The sequence below is a fragment of the Mastomys coucha genome, unplaced genomic scaffold (genome assembly GCF_008632895.1).
Source record: "Mastomys coucha isolate ucsf_1 unplaced genomic scaffold, UCSF_Mcou_1 pScaffold16, whole genome shotgun sequence".
Lineage (NCBI taxonomy): Eukaryota > Metazoa > Chordata > Mammalia > Rodentia > Muridae > Mastomys > Mastomys coucha.
The window spans coordinates 36,594,738-36,621,031 of NW_022196898.1; the positions used below are offsets into that span (position 1 = coordinate 36,594,738).

Below are 26,294 nucleotides of genomic sequence, written 5' to 3' on the forward strand. Positions count from 1 at the left end.
CAGATAAATTGAAATCATGTAACTTTTCTCATCATAATGCAATAAAAGTTTTTTTTGTTTTTTTTTTTTAAAAAGTATCCAGGAACAAAAGCAACAACAACAAAAGAATGGTCAAAGTGTTGCCATTACTACTGCTGAGTTTCAGAATTCTTTCAGTGCCACAGATGGACGCCTCATTGTCTTCCCTTCACTGCTCCTTTTGGTTCAGTCTTAGGTGCCTAGCACTCTTCCTGAGTTTACCTCTTCTGAGTATTTCACAGACATGGGATCCCGCAGTGTCAAGTCTCTGTGCTGTCTTCTCCTGTCTGGCATGGTTTTTTGGTTCTGTATCTATGTTGCAGCTTCTATCATTTCTTTGTGTGTTTTTAACTGCCAGTTAATACAGCATTCCTTGTTCCTCTCCTAACCGACTCTTGGGTTGTTTCTTCATTGAGGCCTTTATAAAGCTCTGCTGTTGGGAACATGCATGTATATCTCAGGTGTGTATAGGATTCGAGCCTTGGGAGTTGACTGCTGAGCCATACAGTGCCTCTTTTATCTTTTGAAAAGCTGCATGTTCCCTCCAGCACCTTCTGAGTGTGCAGGTTTTGTTTTTGATACCTGTGTATTCTTGTTCTAGCTATTCTAGTGGATCTCATTATTGTCTTGATTTCCCTGGAAAGTTATAGGGAACTAAAAAGAAATTTTATCTTTTAAAGTATTTGTAAGCATACATACACTGTGTATGTGTGCTTTTTTTATTTTTTATTGTTGCTGTCTAGGAGTTTTTACATATTTTGGTTATAAATTCTTTATTGCTTGTGTTATTTGAAGCTATTTTCTGTCATTATGTGTATTGTCTTCAATTTCTTGATGTTATGATTTGAAACACAAAAATTAATTAATTTTGGTGGTTTAATTTTTCTTTTGTGACTTATACTTTTGATCTCATATCTAAGAAACTTTTGAATAACTCAGGAACACAAAGGCATATTAGATTTTGAAATCAGGAAGTGTGAGTACTCCAATTTTGCCCCTTTTGTGTTAGCTATTCATTTTCATGAGAATTTTATCAGTAGCATTCTGTGCCAAAAACAAGGAATGAAAATCTGGGGTTCTGATAGAGGTTTTGTTGAATTTGTAGCTCAGTTAGTACATCACTTTCATACTCCAAAATCTCCTTCCCTTTGAGCATGTCTCTCTGCCTTTTTTTTCCTTCATTATTTTGTGAACTTCATGGTACAAATTTTGTACGTATTTTCTCAACTTATTCCTGTATGCTTTATTCTTTTTTACTATGAACATGGAATTGGTTTGTTTGTTTGTGACAGGGTTTTACTATGTACCCCTAGCAAGACTAGAACTCTATGTAGACCAGGCTGCCTCAGGCTCCTAGAGATCTGCCTCTCCCCGCTTCCTAGATTCTAGGATTAAAGACATGTGCCAAGATGACTTTCTTAATTTCACTTTTATATTGTTTATTGTTATATATAGAAAGTACACTTTTGTTTGGTGATCTTGTATCTTTACATTGTTGTTTGTTTGTTTGTTTGGTGGATTCCCTTAAGATGTTTATGCACAAGAACAAGTCATCTGTGAAGAAGGGGATTTACTTCTTTTCAATTTGAATGTTTTTATTTCTTTATATTGTTTAGTGATCCTAGAACTACCCCAGGTCAGCTAGAACTGGCAAGAAGCAGGCTGTCTTACCTTGGTTACAAGATGCTAAGAGTAAGACCTTTAGCTGTAGGTGTCTGCACTAGTGTTTTTCTCAACTTTACACAATCTAGAGTTCTCTGACAAGAAAGACTCTCAGTTGAGAAAGTTTCTCTTTTAGGTTGTTGGCCTGTAGGTAAGTCTGTGTGCATTTTCTTGCTCAGTGACTGACGTGAGAGGGTCCAACCCACTGTGGGTGGTACCACTCCTGGACAGGTAGTTCTGGGTGCTATAAGAAAGCCAGTGGATAACTGCATTCCTCTATGCCAGTGCTTCTCAACCTGTGGATCACCATAACAGAAATTTCAATTCATAACAGTAGAAAATTGCAATTATGAAATAATTTTGTGGTTAAGAGTCACCACAACATGAAATCACAGCATTAGGAAGATTGAAAACCATTGTTCTTTGTCCTTTTCTTTAGTGCCTGCCTTCAGGGCTCCTGCTTTGATTAAGTTCCTACCTTTGCTTCTCTCAGTAATAGACTGTGATCAGAAAGCGTAAGCCAAACAAGACTTCCTCCCCAAGTGACTTTTGGTCATGGGTTTTGTCACAGCAATAGAAAGAAATCTAGGACAGTCTCCCTTTCCTGTGGACATGAGAGTGAGATTGAATTTGACAGGTGCTCTGGGCAATAGGTTCACATGGCGATTTAGCCAATGTGTAGTGAGTTTGGGGTGCCATTCACAAAAGAATGGCATAGCTCAGAACCTTTTACATGTCCTGGAAACTTGATGTTTATCACACTTACCAGCCAGCCAAACTAACTTTATACTGTGCAGAGGGTTTCTACCAGCTATATTGGGTTGTTGTTTTGTTTTGTTTGTTTTTAAAGATTTTGAAATTAATTGTGTGTTGGTGTATGTATCTGCACATGAGTATGTACAAATGAATGCAGTGGGTACCCTAAGAGGCCAGAGAAGTCAGACCCCTGAAACCGGAGTTGTAAGCTGCCATTGGTGGTGGGTGCTAGACCAAACTTGAGTCTTCTGGAAAAGCACCCAATGCTCCTAACCTCTGAGCCATCACTCCAGCCCTTGATTGTTTAAAACATATCATGATTCAGACACAAGTTTTAAAAGGTAGAAGGGTGGCAGGGGGGTGGAGGGATTCTTTGGTAATTTCATTCATGAGTATAATTGTCTTTATTTTATTTTTTAGAAGAGAAATTTTAAGAGTATACTTCTATGTGACATTATGAATGAGAATGGCCCACATAGGTGCATATATTTGAATTTTTGGTCCCCTGTTGGTGGACTATTTAAGAATTAGGAAGTATGTCTTGTTTGAGGAGGTGTTTCACTGGGTTGCTCAGAGACATTGGATTGGGGATCTCAACTAGAGACCACGAGAGAGAAAGAAGAAAAACAGGGTCACCTGTTAATGAACGAGGTCACCATTAGCCAGAATGGACCTTAAGTACAAGGCCGAGAGGATTGCCTGAGGATAGACCACTACAACAGAAACAGCCCCAACAGGACAAATTGGCAAGTGGCAAGCATTTATATGGGTTTTAACAACATCATCTAGTTAGAATAGCTTAGAACCTGCCCAGGATAATGCCAACACTTATTAATAATATTGATGTCTCTATGTCATTTACTTAAGAACTAAACAGGCTATAGTGAGGCATTCACCCCAGTAAATAATAACAAACAAAATAATTTTGCAATACTGGGGGTAGGCTTTAAGATTTTAAAAACTCAGGCCAGGCCCATCTCTGACTCCTACTTGTAGATCAGATGTGGCTCTATCACTGCCCCTGTACCATGCCTGCATGCTTGTCTGCCACCTTGCTCCCCACAGTAATGACCATGGATTCATCCTCTGAAACTGTAAACAAGCCCCCAATTAAATGCTTTCTTTTTTAAGTTGCTTTGGTCATGGTGTCTCTTCACGGAGGTAGGACACTAGTAAGACAGAGGGTGTCCTAAAGAGCCTGGTTCAACACAGCGGACCTTAGGCTGTCTCTCTGTGATGCGCTTCACTTTTGGGTCACTGGTGTTCACCATATCCTGTGTATAATTGTGGATTTAGATGTAACTTTTTGCACTTTGTATATTGCACAGAGTTAAGTTTGTTTTGTCTGTCTCCAAGCTTTGTAAGATCTTAAGTCTCCCAAGGACATGTTCATACCTTAAGGTATGTCCTAGATATCTAAAGCATTTCTTTGTACCAGTAGACACTTGTTAACCATTGGCAAAGGTTAATGTGATTGTAATAGCTAGCCAAGCATCGTGACAGACACCTAGAATCCCATCATTCAGCTGCTAAGTTCAAGGTCAGTCTGGGCTACAGGGAAAAACCCTAGCCCAAAAACTATGATCAAAAATGCAAAAATTTCTAAGTTACTTAGGAAGCATATTAAGTATAAATTGTTTCATACTTGATACATGGATTTTTCATAAAGATAGAGGTCACTTGAAAGTTATGATTTTAAATGTCTAATGATATATAAGAGTCTTGGCACTAAACCGCCCCCAGGTTTGCTTTAAGTCCAGTCTTGTTATTTATAGGTACTCTTTTACTAGAGAGTCTGACTTTCAACTTCTTGTGGACTTTAATACCACAATACTTAATACTTCTCTTAATCCTGACTACAACTTTGAGGCTCAGCAGTAACTATGAAGGGGCTGGTGAGGTAGCTTAGCAGGTAAAGCTCTGCCATGGCAACCTGAGTTTTATCCCTGTGACCCATGAAGAGGTAGATGGTAAGAACGACTACACACATGCACTCAAAGACGCATACATCATATACATAAACAAAATAATGATAGTTTTAAAATAGCTAGTTAAAAAGGCAGAACCATACCTTGGTTTTTGTTTGTCTACCTGTCTTGTGAAAGAAGAAATGAAGCTGGGCTCAGGAAAAGCAGGTGAGAAGTTCTAGGGAATTGAACAGAGTGAAATCTGGGATGAGATGCCTGTTTCTTCAGCTTCTCCTAATGTCATTATCTTCAGATGCAGGATGAGCCAACTGTCTACCCAATTTTCTTACTGTCACTAAGGGACCCCTAAAGTTTTATTTAAAGGCTCTCCTAGTGAGCTGGGCTCTGTCTTGGTTACTTTTCCTGTTGCTATGACAAAATACCCTACAAAAGCAACTTATGGGAGAAAGGACTGACTTTTGGCTCACAATTTGAGGATGTCATCCATCGGAGTGGGGAAGTCATAGTGGCAGGTGCTGCCTCCACAGTCAGGAAGGAGCTAGTCTCCCACCTCAGGTGATGTAATCTATAGAATGTTTAATAGAAGCTCCCAGAAGGCAACCTAAGCTCTACCCAGAAGCAATCAGTACTACCACAGGCTCCTATAAAATACCAAAGACTGAGTAAGTTAAGTAATAGACATTGACTTTTCTCTGCTCTGGAAGCTGAGTGTCTGAGTTCAGAGTGAACATGGCTGAGTTCTGAGAAGACATCACTGGGTTACAGCTGATTGTCTTCTCACCTGTGCTCATGTGTCCTTTTCCCAGACTGTGCTTGTGAAAAGAAACAGCAGGCCCCCTGGCATCTCTTCTTCAATGAGCACTAATCCCACCATGAATGCCTCACCTGAACCTAATCATCTCCTAAAGGCTTATGTGACAAGACTTTTCCTGGGGAGATGCAACACACACAATCTACTCACCCCAGATCAGGAACCCACGACAGACCAGAGTACAGGTGCCACCAACGTCCAACTGTGTGAACCAAGAGTTTTATTGAGGTTCCATACAGGAATATGGGTGAGGGGTTACTTACAAGAGCAGAAGTGATGCACCTCAGCCTGGGTGGTAGCTCACAAAGCTGGGAATCTGGACCACAGTGGACAGCCCCGCAGGCAGCTCAGTAGGCTGGAGAGCATCCTTTCTGGGTGCCTCGGTTGGTCTGAACCCCTTCCAAACAGCTGTGATGGTTTCTGCTTTTCTCCTCTCAGAGTCTTTTTATATATATATAGTTTATTTTGTTTGCAAGTTTTTGCAGCTTGGCGTCTATCCTTCTACAGGGACTCTCAGCTTTTATTGCTTATTCTGGAAGGGAAGGGCCTAGAGAATCTTGTCAATTTCAGGGACTGCCAGAAGCTATTTTGAATTGTTTACCTTCTTTCTTACAGAGATTTCTGTAGGATTGTTTTTAATCTCAGAGGAAACTGTTACACAGCATGATCCCATCTCTAGATTCCATCATATTGGAGCTTAAGCCTTCAGCATTTGGAGGGGTCCATCCAATTGCGTAGCCACACAATCACTCAGTACGTAGCAAAGGTTCTGCTCCACAGTTCGTTCCTATGAGAAATAATAATGTGAAATTCTCTCTACTTCTTGACACTTATATGTGTAAAGTGGTTTTGTATTGTTTCGTAGTTTGAGATGTAGAAAACACTTTTATCCTTCCATTCTCTGAAGTCACAGAACTTAGTAAGATTGGATTCGAATTGAGATAGGCTTGCTCTTTCATTTATTAGATGCTTTTTGAGTGTCTGCTGTGTTCCAGGAACTATTGCTAACATTGAGATAGTGAACAAAATGGACAAAAATTTTTTGCCCACTTTGAAGTTACCATTTTTAAAATTAAATTAGAAATGAATTTAAATTATATGAGGTAATAATAGCTAAGGAGAAAAAAGTGGGAAACATTAGGAATGTGGCCCTTACAATTTAGATAAGGTGACCAAAGACACGGTCACTTGAGGTAGCATGTTAAAGGACGAGAGCAAGGGTTCACTGCTATGCAGCCAGATTGAAAACTGAGGTGCTACAAGGGACAGCGCCTTAATTCAGAATCCTACATAAGGCAAACCTGCTTCTTGTTTTTAGATTCCAACTCCCCACGTCTGTCTGTACCCCACCCTCCTCTGCACCCTATCCTGTTTTGTGACAGACACTCTGTTCTAATTAACAATTTTGCAGCCTTTTTGTAATAAGATGTTTTATGTTAACACCAATGCTGCCAGAACTGAGCAAATCTGGCTGGCTTGGAGTCTGTACCAACCCCAGAGGTGGTGTGGTATTTAACTAGCTCTGTGTGCCCTTTTCCCCTCAGTGCTTCATCGCCCCTGCCTGTTGTCTTCCCTTGCCTCACATCTTTCTGTGTAACTTTCCACCTGACTCTATTTCCATCCACTTACTCTGCTTTCTTCTCTGCTTTCCTCTCTTCCTTTTGCCTTCATCTCATCACACCATATTTTATGTCCCCCATCCCTTCTCCCTGTACTTTTCTTCTCTCTCCATCTTGTACCTTGTGATGTGTGTGGAGAATAAGGGTTACACAGGTGAAGAGTTCTGTCCATTTCTTCAGAGTAAGTCATATTTGGTATGACTCCCCTGACTCAGCTGCCTGCACATTCAGAACTGGCCAGGGAGCCAGTCTAACCTTCTGCCCATTAGGATATAAATGTCTGCTAATCTTGGCCAGCCTGGCCTCGCAAGAGCCTGTGTCCTCCAACCCGTGCCATGGCACATCCACACTTAATAGATTATGGGGATGGCATTCCATAGCAGTCAGATCCTTAAATGTTCTGTGTGACTCCAGGAAAGAAGTCCAGCAGGTGGAGAAACACATATCACCAATGCGCTGTCCTCACACTACCTGTCTGACGTGAGCCTGCTGTTTCCATGAACAGTCCTAAGTCCCACCCTAGAGCAGTCTTTGCCCATAGGGTCATTCTCAGTATCTTTGCCTCCCAAGACCTAGAGAGACACAAAATTTTACCCAGTTCTGCCCTGTTACTGCAGTGCTGTTGGTGGAACACATCCTAGCTCCTTCCTTTACCTTCTCAGTCTTCAGATTAGAACCCATTTCAGGGTTGGAAGGACTCTTGTAATCATCTAATTAACCAGCCCTCGGATGCCTAGCCCAGAAGATTGTGTGGTTCAGTTTTGAATCTCTCTCTCTCTCTTTTTTTTTTAAGGTGTCTGATCTCTTAGATTTGTGGTTGTCCTAGTCACCCATTGTCATTTGGCTTACCAAACAATGAATTGAATAGTGCAGTGTGTATAGAATTCTGTATCTCATGCTAAACTACCACTTAGTCATCCAGCTGGCCAGCAGAAAAGGAGGGAATGCAGAGACACTTTAAAGTGAAAAGGTGGGCTGGAGAGATGGCTCAGCAGTTAAGAGCTGATTGCTTTTCCAGAGGTCCTGAGTTCAATTCCCAGCAAACACACGGTGACTTACAACCATGTTTGGGGTCTGATGCCCTCTTTTGGTGTATCTGAAGACAGCTGTAGTCTACTCATATAAACACATCTAAAAAAAAAAAAAAAAAAAAAAAAAAAAAAAAAAAACACCAAACTTTAAAAATAAAACAAAAGTGTTTTTAAGTGAAAAGGTATGTTCTTTCTCTTCAAAGAGCTGATGTAGAGGTATATTAAGATAGTTTAGAAAATGAATATCAAAGCAAGCAAGCATCCTTTAATACAACACAGAACTTTTTAGAACAATCCAGAGTAAAGTGTTTATATTTTTGTTTATGCTAGATATGTAAGATGTAACTTAAAAATCAGTGGATGAAATAGCTGTGTATTATGTGTTTCCTCTTGATCTTATAAGAACGTAAGCAATGGTATGTTTATAACAACTAAGATAAGCTAGCTGCGATGGTTTGTATATGCTTGGCCCAGGGAGTGGCACTATTAGAAGGTATGGCCTTGTTGAAGTAGTTGTGTCACTGTGGGTGTGGGCTTTAAGACCCTCATCCTAGCTACCTGGAAGTCATTCTTCCACTAGCAGCCTTCAGATGAAGATGTAGAACTCTCAGCTCTGCCTGCACCATGCCTGCCTGGATACTGCCATGCTCCTGCCTTGATGACAATGGACTGAACCTCTGAACCTGTAAGCCATCCCCAATTAAATATTATCCTTATAATATTGCCTTGGTCTTGGTGTCTGTTCACAGCAGTAAAATCCTAACTCAGACACCAGCCTAGAGGAAAGATCAGTCACAAGGCATTAAGTCAAAGAAACCTTTCTGGAGTTAACTTGTTTAGATCAGATTTTGGTGAAATTGGGTCTGTGCTAGACATCTGGAACTTTTCTCCATCAACTGTGTCACCTACAGTTCTGAGGGCTCTAGAAACTATCCTGACAACTTGCCGCTCCCAAACTCTTTAGGGTTTTTAAGTCTGTTTCCCATTTGGAACTCCATTCCATCCATATTTTTTGTACCATTAACTTTAAGATCACCTCCAAAACCCGGCAGTGGTGGTGCATGCCTTTAATCCTAGCACTTGGGAGGCAAAGGCAGGTGGATTTCTGAGTTTGAGGCCAGCCTGGTCTACAGAGTGAGTTCCAGGACAGCCAGGGCTATACAGAGAAACCCTGTCTCGAAAAAAAAACAAAAAACAAAACAAAACAAAATCACCTCCAAGAGACCCTGGGGTGATCCAGTGTTCTGAGATTTACTGAAGGTCTTCAGCATTATCAAGCAGGCCTCGGTGGAAACTGTAGAGCCCTGAGAATACAAGGAGCAGTAACAGAAAGAATATTCTGTTGAAATGATTTGTTTGAGACAGTCATAAAACTAACATTAGCAAATCTACCTCACCAAGAAAGTGTTGGCAACACTAAGCAGAAAGGCTACGGAGTGCTGCTGTGCTGGAGTCTGAGATCAGGGAGCGCCAGTCCTACCTTTCAACATAGAAGAACAGCATATTTAGAAATGAAGGCCTGAACCCAGCTAGGCACAATTTAGAAAAGAGAAGAGCCAACTCTTCCCAGATCCCTCTACTGTCTTAAGATAAAACTTTAGGATCTTTGATATCTTTGACCTTCAAGATGTCATGTTTGCCACTTTCAGTTTCCAAGACATTCTGGAACTGGAGTTACAGGTAGTTGTGAGCCACCATGTAGGTGCTAGAAACCAAACATGGGTTTTCTGCAAGAACAGCTGGTGCTCTTGACTGCTGAGCAGTCCCCTAGCCTCCAGGTTTCTCTTTGTAATTTCACATGTCTAATTCACAAGATCCCTTTTCACATTTAGAAGGAAGAGGACTCTTTCAGGAGACTCCTTTCCAAAGCTAACTTTGTGGGGCAGGCAAAGGGAAGGACCTCAAGAGTGTTTCTCTGTCTGTGGCTGCTATCACCACCAGCATTATCTATATCTGTGAGTTGGGCTCTTTATTTTCTCACCCTGCCTTTTTTTTTTTTTTTTTCAGTTTCCTGGAAGTGGGTAGGGGTTGGAAGAGAAGACAAATGGAAATTTCCGTGCATCTCTCCACTCTGCAGTGGTTGAGATGGGGTTTGGGCTGGTGAGGATTGGGAGAGAGAGAGATGGAGTCAGCCCTGAGGGAGAACTGCTGAGCTGATGGTATGGTCTAATTACTCCTCTGCTTTGAGCTTGCCTGTAATTGTGGTTTCTGGGAGCCAGCACGTCCTGGAAATCTGCTAGAACAGCAGAGATTTGGGGTTTCCGCCTGGGATGGAGTTGAATTTTCCACTTGGAACAGCTTGCCCAGCACCCATTTTTGGCTAGGAGCAGGACGAATCCCTAAAGTTCAGAAGGGACAAAAATCAGTAGGACATAGGCCTTCCTTTGGAGCTGAGTAAGAGTTACATACTCTGAAATTGTAGATGTTTTTGAAAGATTCATATAGGCAGCAGATAGCCAGTTTGGATGAAAGGCAGATGCTAAAAAGTTAGACCAAACTCTGTCCCTTACCTCGAGCAGGGGGTTCACATGCCAGTTCCTCCCTCACTGTCATTTTTATAGGGATGTCCCTAAATAATAATAGGTGGGGAAATATTGTACTAAGTCAGCAACTTAAGTTCTCATTTCTCATGGTAATGAGGTGTGGTTAGAGTTGGCGTATTCTGAGCATATATTATGTGCCCTGTACCAAACACTTGAGTGAATTCCGCCATTTAACTTCCTAATGATGCAGTGTCATAGTTACTCCAACCTCAGATGAAGCTGACAGGTTTAATATGTTGCCTGAGACAAAAGAAATGCACTTCTGGATCTGCACCTGAGACCTGACTTCAAGGACCAGCTGCAGGTTTCAGCAGCCCAGGAATCTCGGCCAAGTACTTCAGCCTCTGTCGATAGCTCAGAATTGCTCTGAGTATCAAGTGCAATACTTACTCCTCAGCCTATTTGTTATCCCATGCTTAGCAAATGATAGCAGAATTCTTTAAATTCTATAGTACTAGGTATGGAACTTAGGATCTGTGCATACTAGGCCCCATTCTCTCATCCCTCAGTTTTTTAAGATAGGATTTCACAGTGAAGTCCTAGCTGGTTTCAAACTCAAGATCTTCCCGCCTCTACCTCCTGTATGCTGAGATCACAGGTATATGCACCACATGGTCATAATTTAAATTTGAATACAGAGAAAACAAGCAACCTTTCCTAAGTTTGAGATCTGAGATTTCAGAATACTGAAGTAAGTTAAGAACAGATCTGTGATAAAGTAGATGCTGAGGGCTCTAGCCAGAGAACAAAGCATCAGTGAGATGTTCTCCACCCCCACCCCTGATACTGGGAAATGAACCCAGGGCCTCGTGCGTGCTAGACAAGTGCATTTTTTCTGAGTTACATCCCTAGCTTTTGAAAGCAGTGTTTATAGAGGTATGCATCTGACACTAAACTGCTTGGGTTACTTACTGATGCTTGTAATCAAGACACCCTTTCATAGTCCTGCTTCCTCGGCGTAAAATAGTAGAAATTGTATCCACTTGGGACATTATGAGAATTGCATAGCATAAAAAAGAATGAGTTGAAAGTTGCAGAGTGCTAGGCCCTGACCTGAGCATTTAAAGGTGTGTTTTAATATGACCCAGTCTTAGAGATCCTGTAAGGTGGGGGTGCTGTCATGATCTCTAGTTTATGGGTAAGGATGCTATGGCAAGAAGTTAGTCAGCTCCGTGAGGTCACGTAGCCGGTAAAGGTGTGGGGCGTTTAAAACTGTAGAAGAGGCGCAGGGGCCTGTGCTTCTAAGTATGCTGTATGTCAGTAAGTGCTTGGAAGCAGTCCAGCTCCTGCTTTCAGCATTACTGTGTGAGTGTTTGCCAAGCATATGCTCAGCACTGTGGGGCTGGTCAGTACAGGATATGGCAGGCAGGATTTGGGCTCTTAAGTTGTTGATTATATAGTTAGATGGAGATATGATCAATATTGATGAAACAATTTGAAATAAATGCAGTATAAACTCAAAACTCAGTAAAAATTAATTTTGTTACTGAGAAGGTCATTGTGGAAGTCGGAGTAGTTCAGATAGCTTATTTGGGAATGGCTGTACTTGAATTCAGCCTTAGAAAACTGTGCTGAAGAGCAACAGCAAACAATCTAGAGGCCTGGAGTTGGAAAAAGTTTGAATTTCAAAGTTAGTAGTCATTCATCATTCAACACGTTTTCATTGAGTGTATATTTAGATACCACATATTGAGGCTTTAATCATCCACAAACCATTTTTCTGATGGTAGTTCTGTAAGACCTTATTACCCAGTGATGTCGTAGCCATCTTTTGTCTAAATATACTGTGATGTTCAAACAGAAATTAAATGAGCTGACACCCTTCTCGGGATGTGTCCCTTTAGACAGCACTCAATAGAGACTGAGGTCTGAGGGGTTGGCTCAACTGCCTCTGCCTTTCTCTGTCCATCCAGGTCTGTCTTCTAGATGTTACTTTTGTGGACTAGTGTTTTCCAAGCTGAAGTACTTTTTTTCTGTACTATGGGTGGGCCCTTGTTGTCATTAAAAAAGAGAAATCATTATGTGATTTGTGCCTGGATAAAATCAATGTCTGTTCTGGTCCCTGGGAAAGAAGAGTCTCCTCTTCTATCCATTAGTCCCCAGCACACCCCACATTTGAACCACACTTTAGAACTAAGACTGTACTCCAAATTCTCAGACCCATAGTACACCATATTTAAACCTGCTACCTGATAATAAATGTAGTCAAATTGCATGCTCTGGAGCAAATGCTTATTATTCATGTTAATCTATGGAAGGTCTTATAGGGCCACCTCCCTGAACCAGTAATTTTTGTCTTAATACTCTTTTCATTGTTCCTCTCAAAATAGAATTTGTTTCAGTAGAAAAGAGCATTGTGCATATGTGCATATGAGTATGTCATGCATATGAAAGGGACAGAAGCTGTTCTACAAACCCCTTGTCTTCCCACAAAATGGCATTGGATCCCCTCAGCAGCAGCTGATTTCTGCTCCATGTGGACCGACTAGCTTTGCAGACTTGAAAGTCCTGGATGGCAGGGCTGCTGGAGAGTTCTCTTGATTGGCAGCCTGCCTGTTCTACCTACAGTCAGGAAGACACAAGCTGAGTTTGTTGCAGAGATTATTTTAGGTGTGGTAAGTTTGTTCTACAAATAGTGCCATATTTTAGTGTAGTCAGCCTGAAGGGATGGTGGAACTCAGAGAGAACCAGAGTGGATCTCTTGCTGATAGAACTGTAACGAGAGCTGCAGGAGTCTGGCTACTTGAGAAACTGATTCAATTTTTCCATGGTTGGCCTTCAGTCAGGATCCTAACCAGATATGTGTTTAAATTGGAAAATCCATGAGGGATGAAGAATCATGCAGTGTTAGCACAAGAAAGGGCCCATGATACTCCCTCTCAGCCTCTCACTGAAGAACAGAGAAGAAAGGGTAGGATTGACTTCATGCCCTGACTGTCAGTGAATAGTTCTTAGTCTCATTTTCTTCAAAACTAGAAGAAAGCAGCAGGGTCACCTCACCATGTTGTTGTCAGAACTAAATGAGCACCTACTTCATATTAGTGCTTGTTATTTATCATTTTCTGCCTTTTCATGTTCATACAAAATGATAGGCAGATTTGGCTAGAGCCTAGCTGTCTCACTGAGCCCTACCTGCTTGCTTTCAGGGTTTGCTCCTCTCTCCTGTGGCAGCCTCAGTGATTTTCCTCCCCTTGGGCTTTGTCTGCCATGACTGCCCCAGGCAGATCTTAGATCTTCTGAAACTTGGTTTGCTTATGATGTCAAGTTGTACAGCCTATAAGTGGCAGGTTTGGTACCAACATCCCAGTCTCCTGATCTGCAGATACTATCTTTAGATACTATTCTTGTAATCAGAGGCTGTTGTTTGCTGGAGGACACACAACAAAAAGCAAACTAATGTAGATTAAATATGATGGACAGTAGTGAACCATCTACTTCATATATCTGTAAGATGGGCATATCTGTGCTGGGTAATTCAATTCATGTATTTTGTTTTGCAAGACAGGTTATAATTGCTTTGGCAGCAGCAAACTAATTATATTTGTCTTCAGACCTATTCACAAGAATAGCAGCCTTTTATAAAGTATTGCTATATGCCATATATCAGCTAGATACTTATTAATTATGTCAATCTTATTTGGTTTTGAGGCAGCATCTCACTGTGTTTATAGCCCTAGATGGTCTGGAGCTCACTGTGCAGACAAGTCAGACATCAGACTCTCAAGATCCACCTGCCTCTCCCTCTGCCTCCTGGATTCTTACATATTAAAGGTATGCATGACCACACTTGGCTCTGCCAGTTTTTAAAACAGCACTGCATGATGGTTAGTTAGTATTATAGTTTTGTAGATAAGAAAAGCATACAGAAAGTAAATTATTGGCCTTAGGTCACAGTTATCAAATGTAAAACTAGGATGCAAACCCATTCTGTTTAGCTCCACAGGCCACCACATTGCTCCTTGATCATAATTTGAATTCCCAGATGTGGCTCAGACAATGAAGTAGAACCCGTGGGAGGAGCTAGGGAGATAGTATAGTGGGTAAAGGACAAGGAGGAAGACTGGAGTTCTGATTCCCCAGCACCCAATGAATGTCAGCTAGAGGTAGAAACAGTGAAGCCATGGAAGAAGATGGCTAAATAAACCCACCAAATCAGCAGGCTCTGGGTGCCAGTGAGAGGTCCTGCCTCAATATACATTAGGTGGGGAACAATTGAGGAAAACAAATTGACATCAACCTCTGATCAACGTCTCTCTCTCTTTCTGTCTCTCTCTCTCTCCACACACACACACACACACACACACACACACACACACACACTCTCAAGCAACCCCATAGTGATATCTAATACTTGTGTGCTAATTTTACTTTTTAAAGATGTGTTTATTTTTATTTTATGTGTATTAGTGTTTTGTGTGTATGGATGTCTGTGCACAGTTGTGTGTGTGTGTGTGTGTGTGTGTGTGTGTGTAGTGCCCACAGAAGCCAGAAGATAGTATCAGAGCTCCTGGTACTGGAGTTACAAACAATGGTGAGCTGTCATGTAGGTGATGGAAATCAAAACTGGATTCTCTGGAAAAGTAGCTGTTCTCTTAACCGTTGACTGTTGAGCCGTCTCTGCAGTCCTTTGTGTGCTAATTAAGAAGAAAAGATAAGAAAAATGTGAGTCTCTGCCAATAAAAGCCAGAAGGCCCGTGTAGTGTTAGATCAAGAGTGAAAAGATGTATGTATACCCCAGAGTAATCCTGATGTGGGTTGTTTTTTTTTTAAGATGATATTTTTCCTTTATTTATTCATCTGTTGACAAGCATCAAGGCTGCATCCATGAATTGAATATTCTGAATAATTCTTTGATAAACATGGAGGAGTAAATATCTCTTTGCTGACTTAATTACTTTTAGAATGTTCTAGAAGAAGTACAGATGGCCCAGAGGCTAGTTCAACTCTTTTTTTTTTTTTGGTTTTTCAAGACAGGATTTCTCTGTGTTGTCCTGGCTGTCCTGGCACTGACTTTGTAGACCAGGCTGGCCTCGAACACAGAAATCCACCTGCCTCTGCCTCCCAAGCGTTGGGATTAAACACGTGAGCTACTACAGTCTGGCGCTAGTTCAACTCTTATCAGCTAAAGCAGCCATATTTGCCTCCCCCCACAGTAGCTGCTTTTGTTTCAGTTCATACTAGAAATGTGTATAGGATCTCTCTGTATATATTCATTAATTTTTCATTGTTTTTCAGTTATAGCTTTATTTTTTCTTCTTTAATAATACAATGTGGCCGGGCAGTGGTGGTGCATACCTTTAATCCCAGCACTTGGGAGGCAGAGGCAAGCGCATTTCTGAGTTCCAGGCCAGCCTGATCTACAGCCCTGGTGAGTTCCAGGATAGCCAGGGCTACACAGAGAAACCCTGTCTCAAAAAAAAAAAAAAATACAATGCATTTTTATCATATTCACCCTTCCCTACCCCCTCCCAAGTCTGTCATCATTCCATACCAATCCAATTACATATATCCCTACCCTCTCCCTCCCTTTCTGTCTCTCTTTGGAAGAAAACAGGCTTCTAACAGATAACAGCCAAACACAACAAAATAAAATATGATGACATACAATAAAACTATCACATCAAGGCTGGGCAAGATACCCCAACAGAAGGAAAAGAGCCCCAAGAGCAGGCACAAGAATCAGAGAGTCACTCTTTCACTTGTTCAGCAGTCCTATAAAAATACTAAGCTAAAAGCTAAAATATATATGAAGAGGACATGGTGTAGACCATGTAGGCAGGCCCTGTGCTTGCTGCTTTGGTCTTTGTTGATTATCTGAAACTTGCTCAATTGATTTATAAGGCCATATTCTCCTTGTGTCCTCCATTCCCTCTGGCTTTTACACTCTTCTTGCCTCCTCTTCCTCTGGATGCCCTGAGCTCTGAGGGTGTGTGTGTGTGTGTGTGTGTGTGTGTGTGTGTAGGGGGAGGGTGATAGAGACATTCCATTTAGAGCAGTATCTTCCAAGGACGCTCCATATAATATCTGCCTGTGTGTTCTATCTGCTGCAGGAGGAAGCTTCTCTGATGATGACTGAATAAAGCACTGATCTATAAGTTGAGCAGAATATCATTAAGAATCATTTTCTTTTCTTCCTTCCTTCCTCCCCCCTCTGCTCGCTCTCTTCCTTCCTTCCTTCCTTCCTTCCTTCCTTCCTTCCTTCCTTCCTTCCTTCCTTCCTTCCTTCCTTTCTTTCTTTCTTTCTTTCTTTCTTTCTTTCTCAAACCAGTAGTGTTTGGTTTTACCCTAGGTCCCTGGGCTATCTAGTCTTTGGTTCTTGATCGCCCAATGTGGTGGTTTGAATATGCTTGGCCCAGGGAGTGGCACTATTTGGAGGTGTGGCCTTGTTGGAGGAAGTGTGTCACTGTGGGGGTGGGCTTTGAAGCTCCGCCTAGAGGAAAAGAGTCAGTCTTCTAGCGGCCTTCAGCTGAAGATGTAGAACTCTCAGCTTTTCCTGCACCATTCCTGCCTGGATACTGCCATGCTCCTGTCTTGATGATAATGGACTGAACCTCTAAACCTGTAAGCCAGCTCCAATGAAATGTTGTCATAAGAGTTGCCTTGGTTATGGTATCTGTTTACTTAGTTAGTAAAACCCTAACTAAGACACCCAAGTGTCAGTTATGGGTTGCATCTCGTGGAATGGGCCTTAAGTCAAAACAAACATTGGCTACTCCCACAAGTTTTGTGCCACCATTCCCCTAGCATATCTTGAAGGCAGAGCAGATTGTAGGTCAAAAGTTTTTTAACTGGGTTGCTGTTTGTTTCTTTTTTGGTGGCCTGCAGAGTACCTTCCCATACCAAAGACACTAGAACGTAGGGCTAAAGGCTCATGCAGGCATCAGCTCAAGTTCTCCAGTTTAATGAGTTGTGTGGGTGTTGTCCTCAGCATTGGGGCCCTGCTGTCCATTTGCAGAGAATAACCCATTGTCTTAGTAACAGCCTGGGTTGTTTGGGGATTTCCATTAGACCCCCTTGGCCAACAACTCAATTGAATGCACCCTAATCCTGGTGCTGGGAGCCATCTGTTTTTTATTGATCTTAGCAATTCTGAGAGATGTCAGGTGGAATCTCGAAGTATTTTTGATTTGCATATCCCCAATAGCTAAGGATGTTGAACATTTAAGTGTTCCTCAGCCATTTGAGTTTACTCTATTGAGAAGTCTCTATTTAGATCTGTACTCCATTTTTAATTGGATTATTTGGTTTTTTAATATCTAGTTACTTGACTTCTTTATATATTTTGTATGTGGTATTGGTAAAAAACATTTCCTCATTTTGTAGGCTGTCACTTTGTCCTTCGCCCTACAGAAACTTTCCAGTGTCAAGAGGTCTTTCTTGTTAGTTTTGGTACTTGTGCTGTCAGTGTTTTCTGTTCAGGGAGTCTTCTCCTGTGCCAGTGAGTTCAAGACTATCCCCAGTTTCTCTTCTATTGGGCTTAGTGTATTGAGTTTTGGACTTGAAATTTTTGTTCAGTGATATGTATATATTTATTTGCATTCTTCTACATGTAGACATCCAGTTGACCAACACCACTTACTGAAGATTCAGTTTGAAAGTATTTTATTGAGTATTTTTGTATCTATATTCATAAAAGAAATTGGTGTGAAATATTTTTTCTTGTTGGGTCTTTGTGTGGTGTGGGATCTGAGTGACTGTGTCCTCATAGAATTAGATAATGTTCCTTCTGTTTCTATTTTGTGAAATAATTTGAGTAATTTTGGTGTTAACTCTTCTTTGAAAGTCTGATAAAACTCTGGGCTGAAACCATCTGGCCCTGAACTTTTCTTGTGGGAGACTTTTAATGATTACTTTTATTTCATTAGGGCATATAGGACTAATTTGCTTATCTGATCTTGATTTAAGTTTGATAAGTGGTACTGTCTTAGTTAAGGTTTTAGTGATGTGAATAGACATCATGACCAAGTCAACTCTTATAAGGACAACATTTAATTGGGGGTGGCTTACAGGTTTAGAGGTTCAGTCCATTATCATCAAGGCAAGAACATGATGCATCCAGACAGGCATGGTTCAGGAGGAGTTGAGAGTTCTACATCTTTATCTGAAAGCTGCTAGCAGATACTGACTTCCAGGCAGCTAGGATGAGGATTCTCAAGCCCACACCCACAGTGACACACCTACTCCAACAGGGCCACACCTTCTAATAGTGCCACTCCCTGGGACAAGCATATACAAACCATCACAGGCCATACCTAGCTATGACATAGTCCAACTTCAAAAGTCTCTGTAGTCTATAGCAATCTCAACAATGTTTTTTGTTTGTTTGGGGGTTTTTTGTTTGTTTTTTTTTAAGATTTTATTTATTATTATTATATGTAAGTACACTGTTGCTGTCTTCAGACACACCAGAGGAGGGCGTCAGATCCCATTACAGATGGTTGTGAGCCACCACGCAGTTGCTGGGATTTGAACTCAAGACCTTCAGAAGAACGGTCAGTGCTCTTACCCGTTGAGCCATCTCGCCAGCCTCCAGTCCCAACAATGTTAAAAGTCCAAAGTTGATAGTCTCCTCTGAGATTCATCCAGTCACTTAACTGTAATCCCCAAAGCAAGGCAGGAAACCAGCTGGGCAAACTCCAAACTCTTTATCTCCATGTCTGATGTCAAAGCAGTCTTCAGATCTCTAATTCCTTTTTCATCTTTGTTGACTGCAACAAACTTCTTTCTCCTGGGCTGGTTCCTGCTCCCTCCCTGTTGGCAGCTTTCCTCAGTAGCAGCCTTTCTCATGGCTCTGGCATCTTGAACATCTTGGGGTCTCCAAGGCAACTTCAATGTTACAACTTCTTGTTTCAATGTCTGGGATCCACACATGATCTTCTGGGCTCCTCCAAAAGGCTGGCATCACTTCTACAGCCCCTCCCTCTGTAGCACTCTAAGCTCAGGTTGATCCACTCCGCTGCTGATGCTTTTCTTGGTGATCATCCCATGGTATTGACTTCTCCAGTATGCTGATGTCTTCTGTTGTAGGCTTCACCAATAGCCTCTCATAGACTCTCATCATGGTGCCAAGCCTCAACCCCTTTACATAACCCCTTCAGTCCTGGACCATCACCTGTACCTGAGGCGGCACCTTCACCAATGACCATGGCCTCTCACAGTGCCATGCCTCAGCTGCTCTTCATGACACCTTCATGCCTTCAAAACCAGTACCACCTAGTTGACTCTTACCCATTACCAACTATAGCTGCAGCACAAGGCACAACCTTGGCTCTCTCTGGAACACAGCTTCTTTGTGCTCTCAGAAAACACTTCCCAGAATATTCTCCTTAGTGATGCTGGTCTCTTCTTAATCACCACTAATTTCTTAGCTCCAGCTAACCAGCATCAGCTGTCCTAGTAGTCCCTTCTATTTTTTACTCTAAAGCCAGAGTCACATGGCTGAAGCTGCCAAGTTCTGCTGCTTGATGGAGCTAGAACATAGCCCCCCTTTTCTATCACATTATCACCAGCTTTCTGTGTTCCAATTTCTTCACTGCCTAAGCTTGGCTGTCTTAGAACTTGCTCTGTAGATTGACCTTGAACTCAGAGATCTGCATGGCTCTGTCACCTGAATGCTATGATCAAGTTGTATACCACCACACCTGGATTTAAGCTTTAGTTCACCTAGAACCTGTTCTGTTCAAGGCTGACCTTGAACTCAGATTTTGCCTCCTGGGATTAAAGGCTCCTTCTGCCAAGCCTGGATCTAAAGTCTACTGTGTGGGATCTTGCCCCAAGGTCACTACTCCCTTAATTAAATTTAATATCCTTAAACACAGGAATCAGCTCATTCTACTTCCTGGTGCCCTTTTAATACTCAAACCATACATTTTATATTTTTCCTTTCTCAGCTTGCTATGCTTGTTTAAAATGCTCTTCATGATACTTAACCAGAGAAAAAAGTCTGTGATTGGTGTTTCTGAGACTTTGTCAGTGCAATTAATCTGAGTCTATTCACCTTAGCCTCAGACACACTCTTCAGACAAGGGCAAAAAGCAGCCACACTCTTCACCAAAATACCACAAAAACCATCTCTAGGCCACATACTGAAATTCTTCACTGAAACCTCTTGGGTCAGGTCCGCACAGTTCAAATCACTCTCAGTAAACAAGTCTTCCATATTCCTACTAGGATAGCCTATTAAGCCCCATTTAAAGCATTCCACTGCTTTCCAAATCCAAAGTCCTAAAATCCACATTCTTCCAAACAAAAGCATGGTCAGGCCTATCACAAAAAAAGACCCCCTCCCCCTGGTACTACTGGTTCTACTGTTGTGAACAGACACCATGACCAAGGCAGTTTTTATAAAGGACAACATTTAATTGGGGATGGCTTACAGGCTCAGAGGTTCAGTCCATTATCATCAAGGCAGGAACATGGCAGCGTCCAGGCAGGCATGGTGCAGGAAGTGTTTATGAAGATATAGCTGAGAGTTCTGTATCTTCATCTGAAGGCTGCTAGCAGAATACTGGCTTCCAGGCAGCTAAAATGAGGGTCTTAAAGCTCACACCCACAGTAACACACCTCCTCCAACAAGGCCATGCCCACTCCAGCAGAGCTACACCTTATAATACTGCCACTCCCTGGGACAAGGATACACAACCCACCATAGGTACCTATTGAGAAAATTATCCATTTCTTTTAGACGTTCCAATTTTGTGGAGTACATGTTTTTAAAGTATGTTCTTATAATTCTCTGGATTTCCTTCAATTCTGTTGTTATGTCTCCCTTTTTATTTCTGATTCTGTTCATTTAGAGAGTCTCTGCCTTTTAATAACTAGTTTGGGTTTGTCTATCTTGTTGATTTTCCCAAAGAATGAATTCCTTGTTTCATTGAATTTTTTTATTGTTTTCTTTGTATTTTATTGAGTTCAATCCTCAGATTATTTCTTGCTGTGTAGTACTCTTGGGTGTAATTACTTCTTTTTGTTCTAGAGCTTTCTGGTGTGCTGTTAAGTTGCCAATATGAGAGCTCTCCAGGGGTGTGTGTGTGTGTGTGTGTGTGTGTGTGTGTGTGTGTGTGTGTACATGCACTTAGTCCTATGTATTTGCCTCTTAGAACCACTTTGATGGTGTTCTACAAGTTTGGGCATATTGTATATTTTCATTGAATTCCAGAAAGTCTTTAATTCCTTTCTTATTTTTGCTTTGACACAGTAGTCATTCAATAGAGAGTCTTTCTGTTTCCATGAGTTTGTAAACTTTCTGTTGTTGTTGATATCCAGCTTTAATTCATAGTGGTCTGATAGGGTATAGGGAATAATTTCAGTTTTCTTATATCTGTTGAAACTTGCTTTGTAACCACATATGTTAGATCCGTTTGGTTTATAATGTTTGTTAGCTCCAGTATTTCTCTGTTTAGTTGTCTGGATGACCTGTCCATTGATGAGAGTAGGGTGTTGAAGTTTCCCACTATTCGGAGTCTGTGACCCAGTGTGTGAGGGTCAATATATGATTTAAGCTGTAGTAGTGTTTCTTTTACAAACTTGAATGCCCTTGTATTTGGGCCATAGTTGTTAAGAATTGATTGAAATGTCACCTTAGTGGATTTTCCTTTGATGAATATGTAGTTTCTTCCTCAGACTTTTGGTTAATTTTGGTTTGAGTCTATTTTGCTAGATATTAAAATAGTAGACCAGCTTGTTTCTTAGGTCCATTTGCTTAGAATATCTTTTTCCAACCCTTTACCCTGAGGTAATTAATGTCTATCTTTGATGTTCAGGTATTCTTGAGTGCAGCAGAATGGATCCTGTTTTTGCATCCATTCTGTTAGTCTGTGTCTTTTTATTGTGAAATTGAGACCATTGATATTGAGAAATATCAATGACCAATGATTGTTGATTCCTCATTGCTGATTATTTTGCTTGCTGATGTGAGATTATTTATTCTCTATTTTCGTGGGTGTAATTTTAACCTGCCTAGGTTGGAGGGATTTTTTTCCCCCTGTAGGGCTAGATTTGTAGATGTTTACATTTGACTTTATCGTGGAATATCTTAATTTCTCCATCTCTGGTGATTGAAAGTTTTGCTGGGTATAATACTCTAGGTTGACATTTGTGGTCTATAACACATCTACAACAGTCTACAACACTTTCATGACTGAAATTCATGACAAGAAATACCTGCCAGGTACCATAGTGAAGTCAACTGGAAGAGTGACTCTCCCTTCCCTTAGTCTGAAGAGCTAGAGGCTCTGATTGCAGAAAAGGGCAGAGCATGGTTCACGAAATAGAAGCCACTGTGTGGCTTAGTATGGTCTACAGGAGTTCCAGGATAGCCAGGGCTACACAGATAAACTTTGTCTTGGGGAGAAAAAAAAAGATCATTGAGACTGGGGTTATTTTGACTAAATTATTGAAATCTGGTGTATATTTTATTTTTACAGCATATTTTAGTATGAACCAAGTACAGTTTGGCCAGTACTCTTTAACACATGCTATTTGAATAGTGCAAGGCAAGGCCAGAAAGTGCACCCAGCAGCCTGCCCTTGGGACGCTCTCACTTGCCTTTCTGGCATGTTCTGATTGCTAGTGCCCCCTTCAGGTGAATGTCCTCTGCCATACTTAGTCACTGAGCCTCCGGTGTTTTCTCTGCAGTACATTCTAGTCACTGGTAGTCAGGCTTCCCTTTTTAAAGCTCTATCTGATCTTATTAGATAGTGCTATGACTATAAGTAAAATCCAGAACCCCCCTTACATGTAAAGATTGTATGTGTGCAGCCTGCCTCTGTCCTGATGTCATTCTTCTTCCTAACATTGCTGTGTTGCTTTCCAGTTCCCAGGGCCTTTGACATACTGGATCTGACTTACTTCTCACAGCCGCCATATGAGATAGGAAGACCAGAACAAGTGAACCATTTATCCATATTATTTAGGTGGAAAAATAGACCTGAGGAACTTAGGAGGTTTTCTAAGGTACTCCTAAGAGCAGCAGAACAGGCTAGAAACTCATGTCTTTGGGGAATCTTTTCAGTTCTGTTTCTTGATAAATTCTTTTCCTTTTTCTCTGAATTGCAATGGCATTGACAGCTTGTCAAGGTTGCTGTGTCTTTTACTTTTTTCTGTGCCTATACACATTATTTCCTCCCTGCATGTGAACAGAGCCACTCTTAGACTCCTATCCTTCCCTGGGTACTCTGGGTAAAATCCACTTAACACATGCCAGTCATTCCTTGGAGCTAATTTGTAGTTTCCAGTACACTTTAACGTGTATTTGCTTGCTTAGCAGATGCTTCACTCATTAGAGTATAGGACTGAATTCTTTTCTAGTGGAAGACTGACTGACACATTTAGGTATCCTTGCAGTGGCTCATATTACCTCCCTTCCATAGGTCCATGAAAAGCCTTTCTACTTCATTTAGTCTTTATTAAAACTATGAAATTGTGAATTCAATTTTAATTTATATGTATGGACAAGCTCACCCAAACTCAGACATGCTTTTGATACCTTGATATCTAAAATTCTGTTTCCTGTAATATCTAGCACAAATATTTCCTATATTTGTGTGTTCTGGAGCCACTGTGTACTCTACAAGACATGATAGTTGTTCAAGAGTAGTTAATCTAAAAGCACTCAAATAACAATTTAGTGTTTAGGTTGGCACCATAAAAAGAAGGTCCAGGGAAATCCAATATGATATCCCTGAAATATATCTGAAGCTGAACCCTGAAGAATGAGTAGATCTCAAAGAGTTAACAACTGGTGATCAAGGGGAGTGTGGCAAAAGGCATGGACTTGTAAACACACACAAACCATGTTCAATTCAAGACTTAGAGTTCAGTCAAAAACAGGAACCGCTGGACCAGGTTTTGTGGCACATACATGCCTTTTTATCAGAGCACTCAGAAGGCAGGAAGGTCTCTATGAATTCGAGGCTATCCTGGTGATTTCCAGGATCACCAGAGCTACACAGTGAGACCCTGTCTCAAGAAAACAAAAAGCAGAGAATCCCTGAAGGGCGAAGGGTGTTGAATGTTGTGACTCACTTCTCTAAAGGATAACTGATGAGCAAGCACTAGCTCCTGCAGGGGTTAAAGCTGAAGTGGGTGTAAGGAGGCCAGATTTGTCAGGTGAAGTCAGAGGTGCCGTCGGCCATTGTAGAGGTGGATTCCTGAGATGCCGGCATGCATGTCACAAGGGCTCAGTTGATTCATTTAGAGATCAGGAAACTTGAATTTCTGGCATGAGCCTGCACAGCACTGCTTGCTGAGGAGAACATGTGCAGAGCTGGTCTGGAGCTGAGGACACTGGCTTCAGTTTTTAACATTCTAGCTTTAAGGATTTGCTGGAGGAGATGATTTTGTCTTTAAGAAAGCTGTTGGTACCACTTGTTGTGGTACCACTTCTTGTTGTTTGTTGTTGCTGCTGCTGCTGGGAATCAGATTTGGAGGGACCAGGTGACTTGCCTGAGAACTACAAAGCCAGGAAAGGACTGAACCTGGACTTGGGATTGTGTTTGAACTATTTAAGCTGTGAGGGGAACCAGATGTTGTTGGTTGTATCTGATATGCAGGATATCTGATATGCAACCCCTGTGGAAGGGTCATTCAACCCACAGGTTAAGAACTACTGATGAAGAGTGTTACCCTTCCTCCTGCTCCTTCAGCTTTAGTACTGCTTGAAATTATTCAAAAGCACATGTGGAGCAGGTTAACGTGATAGGGAGGGAAGGGCATAAGCAACTGGGCAATATCTTTAAAAAGGAGTTAAGTTGGAGGCAGAAGTGAGTCCAGCATTCCTTAGGATCTGCTAGTGGAGAGAGGCAGTCAGGAATGAAAGGCATTAACATGCCAAATTGTGCACGTAGTGAAAAGCCTGAGGAGTCTGTCGTAGGTTCTTGAAGGGCTGAGGGAATGATGTGGCAGAGGGACAGTAAAATGACATGTTCGTAGTTGGTGACAGTACTTGCTAGTCAGTTTGTTTCTGTAACCTAAGCTTGAGGCAGTGTACCTATTAAGGTGCCAAGTGTCATGGATAACACACTCATACACAAAGACAGTTGGAAGTATTCCAGATAGGGGATCCAACTGAAATTTCTGGACAAGGAAAACTTCCACTTGTTCAAGAGTGAACTGAGGGAAGAGCAGACCCATAGCCAGGAAGTGCATTTGTTATACCAGAACAGGTTCTAAAGGATGACTTGTGTCAGAAAACTCTAGAGAGTGCATGTTTGAGGGGAAATCTCTACTCTTAAGGATAAAATTAAATGGAATGTGAGCGTTGATGCTACATTTTAATGGAGAAAATAACTGCATTTTTTTTTCTTCTGACCACCATGTCAAACTACGTTGTTCTTCCTTCGCTTCCTCCCTCATATTTTAACCCACTAAGGTCTTCCTTCCAAATGTGTGCTCAGACTTGAAACTAAAATGACCTAAAGTTTGGCTATTCTTTCCATCTACCAGGCCTAACATAGACATTTCTTCTTCCTTCAATTCATTGATCGTTTTTCCTTTTTTAAGCTCTTAATTTTTTTAAAAAAAAATAATGCAGCTATATTTACATAGTGTAGGCAAGGACACAGTGAAAAACCAAGTTAGACCGTTCTATTGGTAGAAAGAAAGGTTTGTTGGGGATCAGACTACAAAGGTTAGAGAGAAGAGAAAAATGACAGAAAAGCAAGCGGCTTTTATGACATCCAGCAGGGTGGGTGGGTTCTTTGATCTGACACAGCTGTGCAGATTGACAGGCACAAGATGCCCTGTCTGAAGTAGTTAACCTTTGGGGTAGGGTCAAGGGAGGTTCCTGGTAATTTAAGGGAAGTTCTTGGTAGGCAGAAACCCACCTTTAGGTCTCTGTTTAGTCGATAACGTCTGTTTACCAGGCCAAAGTCCTTCTGTTTAAAGTGATGTGTTCACTGCCCATGCAGGCAGGAGCAAGGTGGAGG

The 26,294-nt window shown here is 41.4% G+C and overlaps 1 protein-coding gene and 1 long non-coding RNA gene across 17 annotated transcripts in view; one reads left to right on the forward strand and one right to left on the reverse strand.

The window, feature by feature from the left end:
* Arhgef11 (Rho guanine nucleotide exchange factor 11) overlaps window positions 1–26,294 on the forward strand; it is a 115,044-nt gene that overhangs the window by 37,066 nt on the left and 51,684 nt on the right. For 2 of the 15 annotated variants that reach the window (XM_031374290.1, XM_031374289.1), the window contains exon 2: window positions 14,040–14,139. The exons of 12 other annotated variants lie outside the window; for them this stretch is intronic. The gene's annotated coding sequence lies outside the window, so the exon portion shown is untranslated. Of the gene's footprint in view, window positions 1–7,703; window positions 7,765–14,039; window positions 14,140–26,294 lie in introns of those variants that run through there. One more of the 15 variants, XM_031374291.1, reaches the window with a different exon arrangement.
* Window positions 5,794–9,207, reverse strand: LOC116093093. Of its 2 annotated transcripts, none has more exons than XR_004119625.1 (2): window positions 9,040–9,207; window positions 5,794–5,962 (listed from the first exon to the last, which is right to left on the reverse strand). It is a non-coding gene; the product is annotated as an uncharacterized LOC116093093 (long non-coding RNA). The 2 variants fall into 2 exon arrangements; XR_004119626.1 differs by lacking the exon at window positions 9,040–9,207 and adding an exon at window positions 7,449–7,545.